General features: G+C 46.6%; 1 protein-coding gene across 2 annotated transcripts in view; it reads right to left on the bottom strand.

Annotated features, from left to right (window-relative positions):
• LOC134969098 (sulfotransferase 1 family member D1-like) overlaps window positions 1-17,613 on the bottom strand; it is a 120,091-nt gene that overhangs the window by 44,158 nt on the left and 58,320 nt on the right. The gene's annotated exons all lie outside the window — the stretch shown is intronic.

Raw genomic sequence — 17,613 nt, 5'->3', positions numbered from 1 at the left:
TCCGTGCTAACAACAGTCTGGTTCCAGCCAGTATCCACAGCAGCTGTTTTACCTTCAGCAACCCAGCTCTTCCTGGAACACCAGCTGGTACAATCCTGGGTTATCTCCATTGCTACAGCCGGGCCTGGTAAGGACTTTCCATCTAGAAGATCATAAGAACTATCTCACACTACCAGTGCCCTGTGGCTCCTGCCATGCTGTAGTACTCAGGAACTGTATTTATTCTTTGCTGACTTTTACGTTTTCTTTTATTGCTGCTGTGATGCGGAGTTGTCATAATAAACATCATTGACTTTTATCTAAGTTGTCGTGGTCACGCCTTCGGGCAGTTATTATTCATGCTACTTACATGTCCAGGGGTCTGATACAACCTCCCAGGTTCCGGTACATCTCAGCCCCTACAACTGAGGCTGCCTCCCGTCAGCTCAGGCCCTCAGTTGTGACAACTGTAAAATATTTGGTTAAGATGAGCAAGCAGTTGAGGAATCAGAATAGCAATCTAAAGCTGGTGATTCCTGATCTGCCAGACAGTAATTGTCATGACATTGAACCTGGGGATTATGTAATGATTCGGAATTTTCTACGCTCAGGTTGCCTGATTGACCGTTGGGAAGGACCGTACCAAGTCTTACTGACCAGCACGACAGCATTGAAGGTTGCCGAAAGAGAGACTTGGGTCCACTCATCCCACTGTAAGAAGGTCGCTGACCCAGAGAGAGCCCGTGACAAAGAGCAGAGTGTGGAGGAAACCATATCACTGGAGTGTCTGTTTCGGGAAGGCTGAGAGGCAGGACTGTTGTCACGGCACCTGAGCACAGAGAACCACAAGATCGGAGGCGGTTGTCGCGCCAAGTTTTCTTTCCCTTCTAGTTGTTTTCTTTCCCCCATTACAACTCTTTCTTTCTCCTCCTAAGATGGACTCGCCCTAAGAGACTGCAGTCCGTGTTTTCCTGTTGACCCTGTTGTTGACCAGAGCAGTCTGTTTCGGTGAGAGTACCAGTGAGGTCGAGAAAGGATCTGGAATGGGTTCTGATGACCAGGATGGATTCGTAGAATTCCAAGAGCAACACAATCACCGAGCAAAGGCGAGTATCAGAAAACGATCTGGTAGCCATGACACTAACAAACATTGTGAAGGATTGTTAGCTGAAGAGAATTGCATATGTAGGAATTGTGACAACATAGTTGAGGACGGGTGCATCCAGAGATGTCAGTCCAGCATTAATATCAATATGGACCGTCATCCATTGAGTGACTATCACTCATTAGTGGGTAAGGTTTTAAACCAAACGGAATGCTGGGTGTGCTCACAAGTACCTCAAGGTCATAGAAAGTCAGGACTAGTGCCATACTCTTTAACGATAGATGAGGTACTTGAATTAAGGGGTGGGAGACCGGTGGACAAGAAATTTAATATTTCTAGGCCTCCTAGTTTGAAGCTCCACCAATATCATGTGGATAGGTCCCTAATATGTTTTAACATTTCCAATCCCCGAAAGCCGGGAAATTGGGAAGTGACATGGAACAACCGAACCATGGCATTCTCACACAGAGCCGATAGAATGCCCATTGACTCAGAGCTTATACGCCAAATAGCCAACAGTGGAAGATATTTCCAACATAGGTACACTCTAGGAAGTAGGCCCATGCGAGTTAGAGAAGTATCACCAGGATACTGTGCGCATATCATACAACCTGATACGTGTACTAGACAGATGAGAGAATTAGGGATAGGATTTTTCACATGGAAGGTTTGTAATATGGTGATGTCATATTCTGTCCCATATGTCCTCCCCGATGATGCATATTTTTTATATATGGGAGGAAGGCGTATAAGTGGCTTGCCCCAAACTCAGAGGGATTGTGTTACATTGGAAGAGTGTTACCGGAAGTAATGACCATTACCCATGATAGAATAAAAGACGATCACCGCAATGCTCAAGCTCCTTACACTCACACCCATTACGAACACATTGTAAAGAGACACCTTATAGATAGGACAGAGCATGCAGCCTCTGATTTGATCCACGAATCCACCGGGATTCAACTCCTGCTCGCGCTAGATATCACCCGTACCACCAGAGGAGTTATAAATTTTAGGTATATTACCGCGCTAGCGAACCTGATAGACAATATCACCGAGATGTATGATGACACCTTTAGATATACTGGGAGAGAATTGCAAGCTTACAAAACGGAACTGATCCAGCACAGGATGGTTCTCAATTACATCACAGCAGTGACAGGAGGGTATTGTGTCACCCTAGCAACTCAGTATGGAGTGAAGTGTTATACGTATATCACAAACAGCACTGAGGACCCAACCGAGGTCATAGATCAAAAGATGGACGATATCTTGCAATTGAAGTGGGAGTTCCGAAGGAGACACAACCTTACCCTTGCTTCTGTGGGTAATGAACTGACCGGCTGGGTATCATGGTTGAACCCACGCAATTGGTTCTCAGGTTTAGGAGAATGGGCTCAAAATGTTATCGTTGCTGTAGGGAAATTCCTCTTATGTATCCTAGGAGTTGTCATAATGATTGGTTTGATATTCAGATGTGTTCGAATTTTAATGAATTGCAAGCGTAGTACCAAATTGATGAGTTTGAGGAGTGAGGGCATTGTAACAACAACTAGTTTAATTTATGACCCAGCAATCGAGACGATGTGATAAAACGTGATTCCACGGTCCGTTTCTTTCACCCGTTTCTCCTTTGTTTTCCTCCAAGGTAAAAAGACATCGACTCGGAAGAAGACTTTGATGACCCATTATACAGACCATTGATGAACTTTGTCACAGCCATTTGATGAACTGTTAGAGACTTTCATTTTTATGGACACTTGAAGAGCTTTGCTTGCCACACAGCAAAGATACAGCTATCCGGACAAGACTTCAACAAGACATCAACAAGACTCCAACAGACGCCCAAGGACGAACATACATATATTGTCATATGAATGCATTTATAACGCATGTTTCTTATCTTCATCTCTTCTATCTTCAGGTAGTGGCACACATAGTCGACAGGTGATATAGACACATATATTAGCACTCACATACTTTCCCCCTTCATGTATCATCAACTAATGTGCACCCCATTTGTTGGAACTAAAAGCCGAAAAGAGCTCGGTAGAGTTTGTTAGCCCACTTACAGACCCTTAATACGGGATAAGAAGGATTCAATGTATACTTCGCAATACCTCGAAGCTTATTTTTTAGAACATGTACGGCACGATGATACATGACCCCTCAGACATGGATTTCATACATACATGCTTTTACTATCTCACTAGGTCATACATTTCCCACCTCCTCCTCTCCTCCCTACTCCCAATCATAATAAGGTATTTCATGGTAATATATTTTTCTGCTTAATTGTTTAGATAGTGGCAGTTATTGTTGACTGCCAAAGGGTGGACTGTCAAAGTCGAAAAATATCCTGATTCATATGCCTTGTACTAACCCCTCATGCACATGCCCGCTGCATGTGCGCACGCTCTGCCGTGCGTGCACATATCCGCAAATTGCGTAAGATCGCTCCGGCGATCACGCGCGGTGTATGCGCATTTACGGTAGAGTTTGTGAGCGTCTAGCGGGCGACTCGATCATAACATATTTTTCCCACATAGTGTGTTTTATAGTGAATATTCCCCTTAACAATGTCAGAAAGTATGTTTAGTGTAAACGGTTCTTGGACAGAGAAATTCCTCTTTGCATGATAGGAAGGGTCAGATAAAGGTAGAACAGTGGTGTCTAGTATCCAGCTGTAGAGTATTTTAATGGTAACATTTCGGTGTTGGTTAGGAAGAGATTGCTCGCTTCTGCGCATAGTTATGTACAAAAGTAGTTTATAGATATTTACTGTATTTGCTGTTCATTACCCATGCGGCGGGAATCCTAAGGATACCTCCCACCTGAGCAGTTGGAGAAAGGCACAGCCCACCTGTTCGAACCCACCTATGACCTTTTGTTATAGTGCAGAGACACATTCCTGTGTCCAATGAACCATGAGATTATAGGGACCGTTGTATTGTTACTGTATGTTGTGTATATAAAGACCACCATTGCCTGTCCAGTCACTCACTCTCTCTGCAAGGTTTTCATATTGAAGGCTGAGGGCTGGATTCAGGACGCGCCTGCGAATCATTCCCACGTGTGTAAGTTCTCTGTAGCCATTTTGTTATCCTCTGTGTTTGCCATTTGTTCTCATTGTGTACTCATTCTGTTTTCTTGTTTTTGCGATCGTTCGCTATTGTTCATATTTTTCTCGTTATTCTGTTTAGATTTTATGTTAGTTTTGTAGTGTATAAGCTGTACTGTTTTTCCCCTTTTTACTCAAATAGAATCATCCACTGGGTGTTAGAGCCTAAGTGGTTTTTGTATCCTAACCAGGTCTTGTGTTTTCACTAGTTACTGTAAAGGGTTTTCTGAGCGTCTCGATCGCTCAAACAGCTTCTCATATAATCAAGGTTAATAGGCATTACATCGTTATAGTATTTCATTGTCAAGGTTTAAAGTGTAAAGCGTACCCTTAAGGTGTGTTGTTACTAAGGGTTACTGTGTAACATTCTGTGAGCGTGCGTGTCGCTCGTGCGTCGCGCCCACGGCCTAGTGTCCGCTACACTAGGTGCGTACCATTACAGTACTCAGTGCGCCAATAGCGTACTTAGTCCATAATAGAATATAGCTTAATGTTTTTAGGTAATAAGTGACTTTATCAGCTCTGTCAGCAATTTTCATTCCGGGAGTGGACAACTGGGAAGCAGACTGCCTCAGCAGACACGATCTCCATCCAGGAGAGTGGGGCCTCCACCAAGAAGTCTTCGCAGAGGTGACATTCTTTGGGGAGTTCCTCAAGTAGACATGATGGCATCTCGTCTAAACAAGAAGCTTCAGAGATATTGTTCCAGGTCGAGAGACCCTCAAGCAATAGCAGTGGATGCACTGGTGACCCAGTGGGTGTTTCGGTCGGTATATGTTTTCCCTCCACTTCCACTGTGTCAGGAATCGACTTACTGCAGCTGCACCTGTCCGCCGGTGCAACCTCCGTCTGAGGCTCCCATGTCTCACTCCCACTGGTCACCTTGTCGCTAAATGCCATTCTGAGCCTAAGGACACTCCTGTTGTCAGCAGGCGTGCACGCATGCCACATTCCCGCCAAACCACGGCATGGGCGCCGCCATGACAGTCCCTGTCAGCCCTTCCGCATCAGCCAATCCAGAGCCTGGCCGCACCTCTCATTCACTCCCAACCAATACCTGCAGACCAGGGGGTATATCAGTAGCAGCAGGGTGAGTCAGTCCTTGCCTTGGACTTCGTGTCATTCTTCTGACCTGTGTCTCTGGCTCCATTCTCCAGTTCCTTTTTGTACCTGCTCTGCCTTCCAGTCTGGTCCTGCACTGCCGTGGAACCACAAGCACCAGCAACCCGGGTACCTGTGATCAGCTTCACACCTTATCCAGCTACAGTGTGCTCCAGCCCTCTGCAGTAGAGACTCTCCTCCAGGTGCATCTCGTTAAACTATACCTGTTCGTCAGCCTGCAAGCTGCCAGTGTTATTCCAACCTGCACTGAGGATTTAAACCATACCTTCCAACATGATCCTCTCCAGGAGGGACAGAATGCTCTGCTCCTGGACTTTTCTCTTAATTTATGATTGCCATCACCTGTGCTGTAACACCTTTCTTATTCATTAACCTGTTCAACACAGGTGCAGATAATCATTCATTGAGAAAAAATCCAGACGCAGAGCATTGTGTCCCTCCTGGAGAGGGTCATGTTGGGAGGTATGTTTAAACCACTTGTTCCTGTCTCCTGCAAACAGTTACCTGGCTCGCTATTCCCACCACCATCCCTGCTGTGCTCCACAATCCAGGAACCATCGGTTCCCCTGATCGATTGTTGCTCACGTAACAGACTTTGCCATAGACTTTCAACCCACAATTGCATATCTTCTGTTGTCATCAGTATTCCTGCTGCCATATTGTTTGACTCAATTGCTAAATAAACAACACAGCGCACATGCACAGGAATCTTATCCAGCCTCCTCGTTTTCTCCATCCCATCTCCACTGACCCACTAGTGCCCTCTCCGGGAACACAAACTAGACAGAGCCTGACACACTGATTCCAAAAGTTCTCAAAATAATAAGAAGAACAAGAGTTTGAGCAATCTTCATTGCCCCAGACTGGCCAAAGAGGGCTTGGTATCCAGATCTTCAGGAGTTGCTCATAGAAGATCCTCTGCCTCTTCCTCCTTGAGAGGACCTACTACAGCAGGGGCCGTGTGTGTATCAAGACTTACTGTGGCTACGTTTGACGGCATGGCTGTTGAGCATCGGATCCTATCCCGAAAGGGTATTCCCAAGGAAGTCTTCCCCACTCTTATTCAGGCCAGGAAAGGAGTAACATCTAAACATTACCTTGGTGTGAATCCAAGAAGGCTCTTACGGAAGAGTTTGAGTTGGGATGTTTTCTCCATTTTCTGCAGGCTGGTGTGGATGCGGGCCTTAGATTGGGGTCAGTCAAGGTCCAGATTTCAGCCTTATCAGTTTTCTTTCAAAAACAATTGGCTTCCTTTCCAGAAGTTCAGACATTCGTGAAAGGGGTTCTGCACATCCAGCCTCCATTTGTTCCTCCAGTGGCACCATGGGCCCTTAATGTGGTGTTGCAGTTCCTTCAATCAGATTGGTTTGAACCTCTGCAGGAGATAGAATTGAAGTTTGTCACTTGGAAAGTGTTGATGCTTTTGGCCTTGGCATCCGCGAGGCGGGTTTCTGAGTTTGGCGGCCTTGTCTCACAAGTTCCCTTACCTGATCTTCCATGAAGAAAGGGCAGAGTTATGAACTCGTCAACAATTTCTTCCAAAGGTGGTTTCGTCCTTCCACATAAATCAACATATTGTGGTGCCAGTAGCTTCTGACACTTTCACTGAGTCACAGTCTCTAGATGTGGTTAGAGCTTTGAAGATTTATGTCGCAAGAACAGCTCGATTACAGAAAACAGAGGCTCTGTTTGTCCTGTATGCTCCCAACAAGATTGGGTGTCCTGCTTCTAAGCAGACTATTGCGTGCTGGATCAGAGTGACAATTCAGCACTCTCATTCTATGGCAGGCTTGCCGGTACCGAAGTCGGTGAAGGCCCATTCTACTAGGAAAGTGGGCTCATCCTGGGCGGCTGCCCGGGACGTCTCGGCTTTACAACTTTGCTGAGCAGCTACTTGGTCAGGGACAAACACATTTGCAAAATTTTATACGTTTGACACCTTGGCCGATGAGGACCTCAAATTCGGTTAATCGATACTGCAGGGTCATCCGCACTCTCCCGCCCGTACTGGAGCTTTGGTATAACCCCATGATACTGAAGTGGACCCCTGCATCCTCTAGGACGTATGAGAAAATAGGATTTTAATACCTACCTGTAAATCCTTTTCTCCTAGTCCGTAGAGAATGCTGGGCACCCGACCCAGTGCGTACTTTACCTGCAGTTTGTTCTTTATAGTTACACAAGTTGTGTTTCGTTTGTTTTCAGCATGTTGCTGTAAATGGTTCATGCCTGTTGGCGTGTGTCATGTTGAATGCCATGTTGTGCGGCATGATTGAGGTGTGAGCTGGTATGAATCTCACCATTAGTATAAAAGTAAATCCTTTCCTCGAAATGTCCGTCTCCCTTGGCACAGTTCCTATAACTGAGATCTGGAGGAGGGGCATAGAGGGAGGAGCCAGTTCACACCCTTAAAAAGTCTTAAAGTGCCCATGGCTCCTGCGGAACCGTCTATACCCCATGGTACTGAAGTGGACCCCAGCATCCTCTATGGACTAGGAGAAAAGAATTTACCGGTAGGTATTAAAATCCTATTTTTACTTGTGTCCACCTCCGAATCACTATTTTCATTCAGACTTTCAATCTCATTGTTAGAAAAATCGCAACTCAAGTTTGAGTGTAAAAGTGTGGCCCTCATTCCGAGTTGATCGGTCGCAAGGCGAATTTAGCAGAGTTACACACGCTAAGCCGCCGCCTACTGGGAGTGAATCTTAGCTTCTTAAAATTGCGACCGATGTATTCGCAATATTGCGATTACTAACTACTTAGCAGTTTCAGAGTAGCTCCAGACTTACTCTGCCTGTGCGATCATTTCAGTGCTTGTCGTTCCTGGTTGACGTCACAAACACACCCAGCGTTCGCCCAGGCACTCCCACCGTTTCCCCGGCCACTCCTGCGTTTTTTCCGGAAACGGTAGCGTTTTCAGCCACACGCCCCTGAAACGCCGTGTTTCCGCCCAGTAACACCCATTTCCTGTCAATCACATTACGATCGCCGGAGCGAAGAAAAAGCCGTGAGTAAAAATACTTTCTTCATAGTAAAGTTACTTGGCGCAGTCGCAGTGCGAACTTTGCGCATGCGTACTAAGCGGATTTTCACTGCGATGCGATGAAAAAGAACGAGCGAACAACTCGGAATGAGGGCCCGTGTGCGTAGATTTACATCAATGAATCTTTATGGTATATTACACTATTTGTACATTGGTAGATAGTCTTAGGAGGCACAAGGTATGCAGAAGCTGCACATAGTGCAACATAGTGTAGCCATGTATATAGATAAATACAGTAATATATTTAATAATTCATGAATTATTATACAAGTATAACACATTAGTATAATAATTAAAACAGGGAATTAATATATAATATAAGTTACATTTTTTTATCTAATTCATAATAGGCAAATTAAATTTTATATATTAAATTGTTAAAGTGTCAATTGTATATAATTTATTTACATGTATATATATATATATATATATATTGCATGGTAAATGTATATGTGCATATGTTGTACTGTATGTGTATTCTGATGTCACGTGTGTGTGCATGGATGCTGCACGAGACAGAATGCAGCTGTTATATAGGTGTCACAACTGAGGGCCTGAGCTGACGGAAGGCAGCCTCAGTTGTAGGGGCTGAGATGTACCGGAACCTGGGAGGTTGTATCAGACCCCTGGACATGTAAGTAACATGAAGAGAAACCGCCCGAAGGCGTGACCACGACAACTTGAGTAAAAGTCAATGATATTTATTTATGACAAACTCCATGCATCACAGTAGCAGTAAAAAGTAACATAAAAATCAGCAGAGAAATAATAATACAGTTCCTGGGTACTACAGGGTGGCAGGGACCACAGAGCTCTGGTGGTATGAGACAGTTCTTATTATCTGCAAGTTGGAAAGTCCTTACCAGGCTCAACTGTAGCAATGAGGAAAGCCCAGGGTCGTACCAGCTGGTGTTCCAGGGAAAGCTGGACTGCTGTAGATAAAATGCTGCTGTGGGTACTGGTTAGAACCAGACAGGTGTTGGCACGGAGTGGATACTGGCTGGAACCAGTTAAATAATAAATAAAGCTTGAGAGCGATGCAATGTAGATGAAATGTAGAATTTGAGAGCGGAGAAATAATAATACCGGTGGAGAGTGGTAAACTGCAGAAAGGACACCGGCCCTTTAAGAGAAGCTGTACACTGCTGGAAGCTGAGCTGGAAGCAGGTGATGTTGTAGCTGGAAACAGGTGAGTCCAGAATGGATCGGAGAGTCAGGCTACACCGCAGATGGAATGCTGGTGCGGGTCTCTATAGCAGAAGTCTGGAGACAGGAGCTGGAACCTGGAAGACATTCACAGAAGAGAGACAAACTGGAACTAGATTTGACAACCAAAGCACTGACGCCTTCCTTGCTCAGGCACAACCTATTTATACCTGCAGCAAGGAAGGCATTGGCTAGGCAATTATGCAAATTAATAATACTGACAACGGATTGGTAGGAATGATCAGCTGACAGAATCCAAGATGGCTGCGCCCATGCAGACACTTGGAGGGAAGTTTGGATTGTAATCCATGTGGTCTGGAAAACAGTAATGGCGGCGCCGGCCACCAGAGACAGGAGACGCCAGGCTGACAGATGCACATCCGACCACGCGGACACAGCGGAGGCCGCGGCTGACGTAATCGCCACTCTGAATGCAGAAGCTCAGGGACGGCGGCGGAGGCCGTGGGAGACGCCATGCCAGATGTATAAGGCGTTACTGTGACTGCGTCCAGAGAGACAGGAGAGGATGCGGGAATGTGCACATCAGGATAACAGATGGGATCCGGTCCTGGAGCGCTGAGCCAGCCTTAGGAGGCATCTGATAGGTAAGAAATGGCGTCCAGATACCCGGATCGTGACAATAGGAGCTCAGTATGCCACCCAGAGCCGTCTTAACAGCAGTGTAGGCCCCTGGGCACAGCAATGCACTGGGCCCCCTACCCATGCTCCAGCGGTAGGGGTGGGAGGAGCTATCAGCAGCAGCTTTGATGTCCCGCGGGCAGTAGGGGGTGTTCTATCTTCCGCTCAGCATGTAGGACCTGAAGCAGTGATTTCTGCTAATTACTCCTTTACTGCACAGATGGGGCTAAACTGTAGAAGGGGTCATTGTGCTGAATAAAGAAGCCCTGGTACATGACTTCTAGGGTGGTAAGGGGTGTTTAATACGTAGGGGAGGGGTGGCTAGTGGAGTGGGCTTAATATCATTTTACGGTGGGAGGGCAGCTTGCTTGACTGCAGATATCTCAAGGTCCTGAAAATATATTTCTTAGCTTTGAATGGAATAAAATACTAGAGAGTTCCACCTTTCAGAAGGTTCTGGGGACTTGGGGATCAGAGTTCAGGAGCCAGAGCAATTCACCAACGAAAATCTAAAACTGCATATTAGGCATGTGGAGTTGGAGCAGGGACCAGCTGCTTGAAGGCTGATATCTCTGGTTCTGGGCATAGTAGAAACAAGCTGCCAGTGTCCACTAAAAGGGGAGAGTACCGGCTTTTGGCTTATACCCTTAGAAATACGCAAAGTCAGACAGAACCCAAAATATCTATGCCAGAAAGCATAGGAGCTGAGAAGTGGTTGTGGTCACCACCTGCACAACAACTCCTTTATTGGGGGTGTCTTGCTAATTGCCTATAATATCCACCTGTTGTCTATTCCATTTGCACAACAGCATGTGAAATTGATTTTCAATCAGTGTTGCTTCCTAAGTGGACAGTTTGATTTCACAGAAGTGCGATTGACTTGGAGTTACACTGTGTTGTTTAAGTGTTCCCTTTATTCTTTTGAAAGCTGGTGGTGCTTTCACTCTAGTGGTAGCATGAGACGGAGTCTACAACCCACACAAGTGGCTCAGGTAGTGCAGCTCATCCAGGATGGCACATCAATGCGAGCTGTGGCAAGAAGGTTTGCTGTGTCTGTCAGCGTAGTGTCCAGAGCATGGAGGCGCTACCAGGAGGCAGGCCACTACATCAGGAGACGTGGAGGAGGCCGTAGGAGGGCAACAACCCAGCAGCAGGACCGCTACCTCCGCCTTTGTGCAAGGAGGAACAGGAGGAGCACTGCCAGAGCCCTGCAAAATGACCTCCAGCAAGCCACAAATGTGCATGTGTCTACTCAAACGATCAGAAACAGACTCCATGAGGGTGGTATGAGGGCCTGACGTCCACAGGTGGGGGTTGTACTTACAGCCCAACACCGTGCTGGACGTTTGGCATTTGCCAGAGGACACCAAGATTGGCAAATTCGCCACTGGCGCCCTGTGCTCTTCACAGATGAAAGCAGGTTCTCACTGAGCACATGTGACAGACATGACAGAGTCTGGAGACGCCAAGGAGAATGTTCTGCTGCCTGCAACATCCTCCAGCATGACCGGTTTGGCAGTCGGTCAGTAATGGTGTGGGGTGGCATTTCTTTGGTAGGCCGCACAGCCCTCCATGTGCTCGCCAGAGGTAGCCTGACTGCCATTAGGTACCGAGATGAGATCAGACCCCTTGTGAGACCATATGCTGGTGCGGTTGGACCTGGGTTCCTCCTAATGCAAGGCAATGCTAGACCTCATGTGGCTGGAGTGTGTCAGCAGTTCCTGCAAGCCGAAGGCATTGATGCTATGGACTGCCCCACCCGTTCCCCAGACCTGAATCCAATTGAGCACATCTGGGACATCATGTCTTGCTCCATGCACCACAGACTGTCCAGGAGTTGGCGGATGCTTTAATCCAGGTCTGGGAGAAGATCCCTCAGGAGACCATCCGCCACCTCATCAGGAGCATGCCGGGCGTTGTAGGCAGGTCATACAGGCACGTGGAGGCCACACACACTACTGAGCCTCATTTTGACTTGTTTTAAGGACATTACATCAAAGTTGGATCAGCCTGTAGTGTGTTTTTCCACTTTAATTTTGAGTGTGACTCCAAATCCAGACCTCCATGGGTTAATAAATTTGATGTCCATTGACAATTTTTGTGTGATTTTGTTGTCAGCACATTCAACTATGTAAAGAACAAAGTATTTAATAAGATTATTTCATTCATTCAGATCTAGGATGTGTTATTTTAGTATTCCCTTTATGTTTTTGAGCAGTGTATATATATATATATATATATATATATATATATACACACACACACACACACACACACACACACACACACACACACACACACACACACACACACACACAGGATGTTTTTTAAATTGAATTCAGACATTGCAAATTGCTTGTAGAGAATATTAATTTAAAACTAAAGTGTTTATATGATAATTAGTGATGTGCACCGGAAATTTTTCGGGTTTTGTGTTTTAGTTTTGGATTCGGTTCCGCGGCCGTGTTTTGGATTCGGACACGTTTTGGCAAAACCTCACCGAAATTTTTTTGTCGGATTCGGGTGTGTTTTGGATTCGGGTGGTTTTTTTACAAAAAAACCCTAAAAAACAGCTTAAATCATAGAATTTGGCTGTTATTTTGATCCCATAGTTTTATTAACCTCAATAACCATAATTTCCACTCATTTCCAGTCTATTCTGAACACCTCACACCTCACAATATTATTTTTAGTCCTAAAATTTGCACCGAGGTCGCTGGATGGCTAAGCTAAGCGACACAAGTGGCCGACACAAACACCTGGCCCATCTAGGAGTGGCACTGCAGTGTCAGGCAGGATGGCACTTCAAAAAAATTGTCCCCAAACATCACATGATGCAAAGAAAAATTAAAGAAAAAAGAGGTGCAAGATGGAATTGTCCTTGGGCCTTCCCACCCACCCTTATGTTGTATAAACAGGACATGCAAACTTTAACGAACCCATCATTTCAGCGACAGGGTCTGCCACACGACTGTGACTGAAATGACTGGTTGGTTTGGGCCCCCACCTAAAAAAGAAGCAATCAATCTCTCCTTGCACAAACTGGCTCTACAGAGGCAAGATGTCCCCCTCATCATCATCCTCCGATTCCTCATCCCTTTCACTGTGTACATCCCCCTCCTCACAGATTATTAATTCGTCCCCACTGGAATCCACCATCTCAGGTCCCTGTGTACTTTGTGGAGGCAATTGCTGCTGGTGAATGTCTCCACGGAGGAATTGATTATAATTCATTTTGATGAACATCATCTTCTCCACATTTTCTGGAAGTAACCTTGTACGCCGATTGCTGACAAGGTGAGCGGCTGCACTAAACACTCTTTCGGAGTACACACTGGAGGGAGGGCAACTTAGGTAGAATAAAGCCAGTTTGTGCAAGGGCCTCCAAATTGCCTCTTTTTCCTGCCAGTATACGTACGGACTGTCTGACGTGACTACTTGGATGCGGTCACTCATATAATCCTCCACCATTCTTTCAATGGTGAGAGAATCATATGCAGTGACAGTAGACGACTTGTCAGTAATCATTGGCAGGTCCTTCAGTCCGGACCAGATGTCAGCACTCGCTCCAGACTGCCCTGCATCACCGCCAGCGGGTGGGCTCGGAATTCTTAACCTTTTCCTCGCACCCCCAGTTGCGGGAGAATGTGAAGGAGGAGATGTTGACGGGTCATGTTCCGCTTGACTTGACAATTTTCTTACCAGCAGGTCTTTGAACCTCTGCAGACTTGTGTCTGCCGGAAAGAGAGATACAACGTAGGTTTTAAATCTAGGATCGAGCACGGTGGCCAAAATGTAGTGCTCTGATTTCAACAGATTGACCACCCGTGAATCCTGGTTAAGCGAATTAAGGGCTCCATCCACAAGTCCCACATGCCTAGCGGAATCGCTGTTTTAGCTCCTCCTTCAATGTCTCCAGCTTCTTCTGCAAAAGCCTAATGAGGGGAATGACCTGACTGAATGGCCTTTTGCTGCTCCTCCATCCTCTGAAGCAAATAGAGGGTTGAATTCCACCTCGTTACCACCTCTTGCTTCAGATGATGGCAGGGCAGGTTCAGGAATGTTTGGTGGTGCTCCAGTCTTCTGTACGCGGTGGCTGAATGCCGAAAGTGGCCCGCAATTCTTCGGGCCACCGACAGCATCTCTTGCACGCCCCTGTCGTTTTTTTTTTTTTTTAAACACATTTTATTGGATGGATCATGAAATAAGTACAATGATAACGTAACAGAACACCCGAACATCTTGGGTGCTTAAAGAGCAGATATAATTACAGTGAATTGTTACAACAACAGAGTAGATCCGATTTTTGTTTTTGTGTTTTCCCATGTTTAGAGATTCAAGTCAAAGCATAAGAGATGGGAAACTCTCGGCAACGGGGTGGCCTTCCGTCATAGAGAGTCAGCAGAAGAAATGAGAGGAAGAGAGTGCTCAGATAGCGAGCAGGAGGGAACCGGAGAGCAAAGGAGGCTGGGCACCTCCGGTTGGAGAGAAGAGAGGGGGGAGTAGAGAGAGGGTGGTGGGGTGGAGGGGTGGCCCTCGGGGGCAGGGGGTGGGTGCGGCTTTGGCATGCTGTGTCAGGTTATAAATGGGGAGGGGGCCTGTTGTAAAGTTAGCCACGGGGACCATACTTTATCAAATCGCTTCGACGTGTTACGAATGACTGCAGTCATGTATTCCATTTTGTGGATATACCATATCCGGGAAATTATCACCGGCATTGGTGAAGGGGTCGGGTTCTTCCAGTCTGTGGCAATTTGGCAAGTCATTGCCGAAACTATATGTCGGAATAGTTTGTTTTGGTGTCTATTGAGGGTGGGAAGAGTCATGGGGAGCAAGAAGTATTGGGGATCGGAGGAGATGGAGGTGTCAAATAGGCGCGAAAGCAAAGTGATGAGTTCACCCCATATTTTATGAATTTTGGGGCAAGCCCACCAAATGTGTAAGAATGAACCAGTGTCTGTACAACCCCTCCAGCATCCATCTGGGGTGCCGGGGAACATAGTATGCAGACGGGCAGGGACATAGTACCATCGGTAGAGTAATTTATAGATATTTTCTTTAATTCTTACACATATGGAGCTGGAAGCCGCATTGTCCCATATATCTACCCATTCCTCATTGTCTATAGTAAATCCCAGTTCCTTTTCCCATGCTGACTCGTGAGGGGCCCGGGATGTTGTGGGGAGGTCGTCCAGGAGGTTGTATATATCTGATATGAGGCCTTTAGTGTTGGTGCGTTTCCAGCTAATGTATTCGAAGGGGGATAGGTGTCTGTGGAGAAGGGTAGTGGTAATGGTGGAGTGGAAATGTCTAATTTGGAGATAGCGAAAGAAGTCTGATGAGGGGATTACTGTTCCTTCACGGATATCTGTGAATTGTGGGAAAGTAGCTGTGGAGGTGATATCATTAACATATAGTATACCACTCGAGCGCCAAGATGTATGCGTGGCTCCACTCATGCCTGGCGGAAAGGCTGGGTTGTGAAATAACGGAATTAGCGGGGATGGGTATGGGGCCAAGCTGAACCGTCTGTTTGTCAGGTCCCAGGTCGCTAAGGAGCGACTTACTACAGGGTGCGATAAGGCCGCACGGGGACGCCGGTTCCGGTGTAGCCACAATAGAGAGGATAGCGTGGCTAGGCCTGTCTCCTCCGCCTCTATCCCCACCCAGACCTTCCGTGTCCCGCCCTCGTTGCACCATTGTGCACATTGAGCGAGTTGCGCGGCATAATAGTATTTCTTAAAGTCCGGGATACCCAGTCCGCCTCCTCTGGAGGGGCGTTGGAGCAGTTTAAGTCTGACTCGGGGACGTTTATGGTTCCAAATAAAAAGGGAGGATTGGCGTTGTAGGGTCTTGAAGACGTAGGTAGGGACGTAAATCGGGAGGGTCTGAAATAAGTACAGAAGTCGGGGGAGCACGCTCATCTTAACGGAGTTAATTCTGCCTATCCATGATATAAAATAACTGGACCAATCCACCAAGTCCTCCTTGATTGTCTGTAATAAACGGGGATAATTTGCTTGGAAAAGTTGGTGGTGATGGTGGGTCAAGAATACACCAAGGTATTTAATTTTCTTGGTATGCCAGTTACAGGGGAGGGTAGCTTGAAGGTCCTGTTTAAGAGCTGCCGGGATATAAAAGTTGAGGACCTCTGTTTTGTTCACGTTTATTTTATAGCCAGAGAGCTGTGAGTATAAATTGGTCTCGGAAAGAAGAGCGGGGAGAGATTGGGCTGGGTCAGTGAGGGAAATCAGGACGTCATCGGCATATAACGCTATCTTGTGTTCGGAAAGGCCTGTGGATATTCCATGGATAGCACTGTTATTACGGATCCTTGCTGCTAGGGGCTCCATGACTAGTGCAAAGATTAAAGGGGAAAGGGGGCATCCCTGCCTGGTACCATTAGTGATTCCTAAACTGGAGGAGGAGACACCGTTAACCATCACCTGGGCTGACGGGGAACGGTAGAGTGCTTTGATTCCCTCTAGAAAGTTTCCGGAGAATCCCATTTTGTCAAGGACTGCAAAGGCAAAAGACCACGATATGCGGTCGAAGGCCTTCTCCGCGTCGAGAGCCAAAATGAGAGAGGGAAGTTTCCGTTTTTGGATTGAATATATTAGAACTATTGCCCTTCTGGTGTTGTCAGACGCCTGGCGTCCAGGGATGAAGCCAACCTGGTCCGGGTGGACCAGGCCGGGCATCAAGGGACCCAGACGGTTAGCTAGTATTTTCGCGTATATCTTCAAATCCACATTCAGTAATGAGATTGGTCTGTAGTTTAAGCAACTAGTCGGGTCTTTGTCAGGCTTTGGGATTACCACTATGTCTGCCCGGGTCGTCTCCGGTAGGAAGGAGGCTCCCTCGAGAATACCGTTAAATAGGGAGGTCAGGTGTGGTGCCAGTTCCTTCGCGAAGAGTTTATAATATTGGGCTGTGAAACCGTCTGGCCCTGGAGCAGCCGACGAGCGCATAGATCGTATGGCGGCTATTGTCTCCTCCTCCGAGATTCGACTATTAAGGGCTTCCATTTGATTGTCAGATAGGGTTGGGAGGGGGGTGTCAGATAAGTATGAGCGCACTCCCCCAGATCCGTCAGAAGATAGCAGGGGCGGGTCAGGTAGGTTATAAAGGGAGCTATAAAACAGGCGAAAATCTTCGGCCATCAGTTCAGGGTCATATGTATAGGTTCCCCTTTGTGACGAGTACAATTTATCTATTGCGCCCAGTGCCTGCTTACGACGAAGTTTGTTGGCTAATAGGGTATCTATTTTATCCATTTTGTCGTAAAACCGTTGTTGCAGTTTCCGAAGAATTAGTGCCGCACGGTTGGATAGGAGGGTGTTTAGTTGTCCCCGGAGGGAGTCTATCTGAGTGAGTAAAGAGGGATCGGGGGAT

This window comes from Pseudophryne corroboree, chromosome 11, assembly GCF_028390025.1.
Source record: "Pseudophryne corroboree isolate aPseCor3 chromosome 11, aPseCor3.hap2, whole genome shotgun sequence".
NCBI lineage: Eukaryota > Metazoa > Chordata > Amphibia > Anura > Myobatrachidae > Pseudophryne > Pseudophryne corroboree.
Note: the sequence above shows the minus strand (reverse complement) of the source record. Positions and strands in the feature narration are given on the sequence as shown.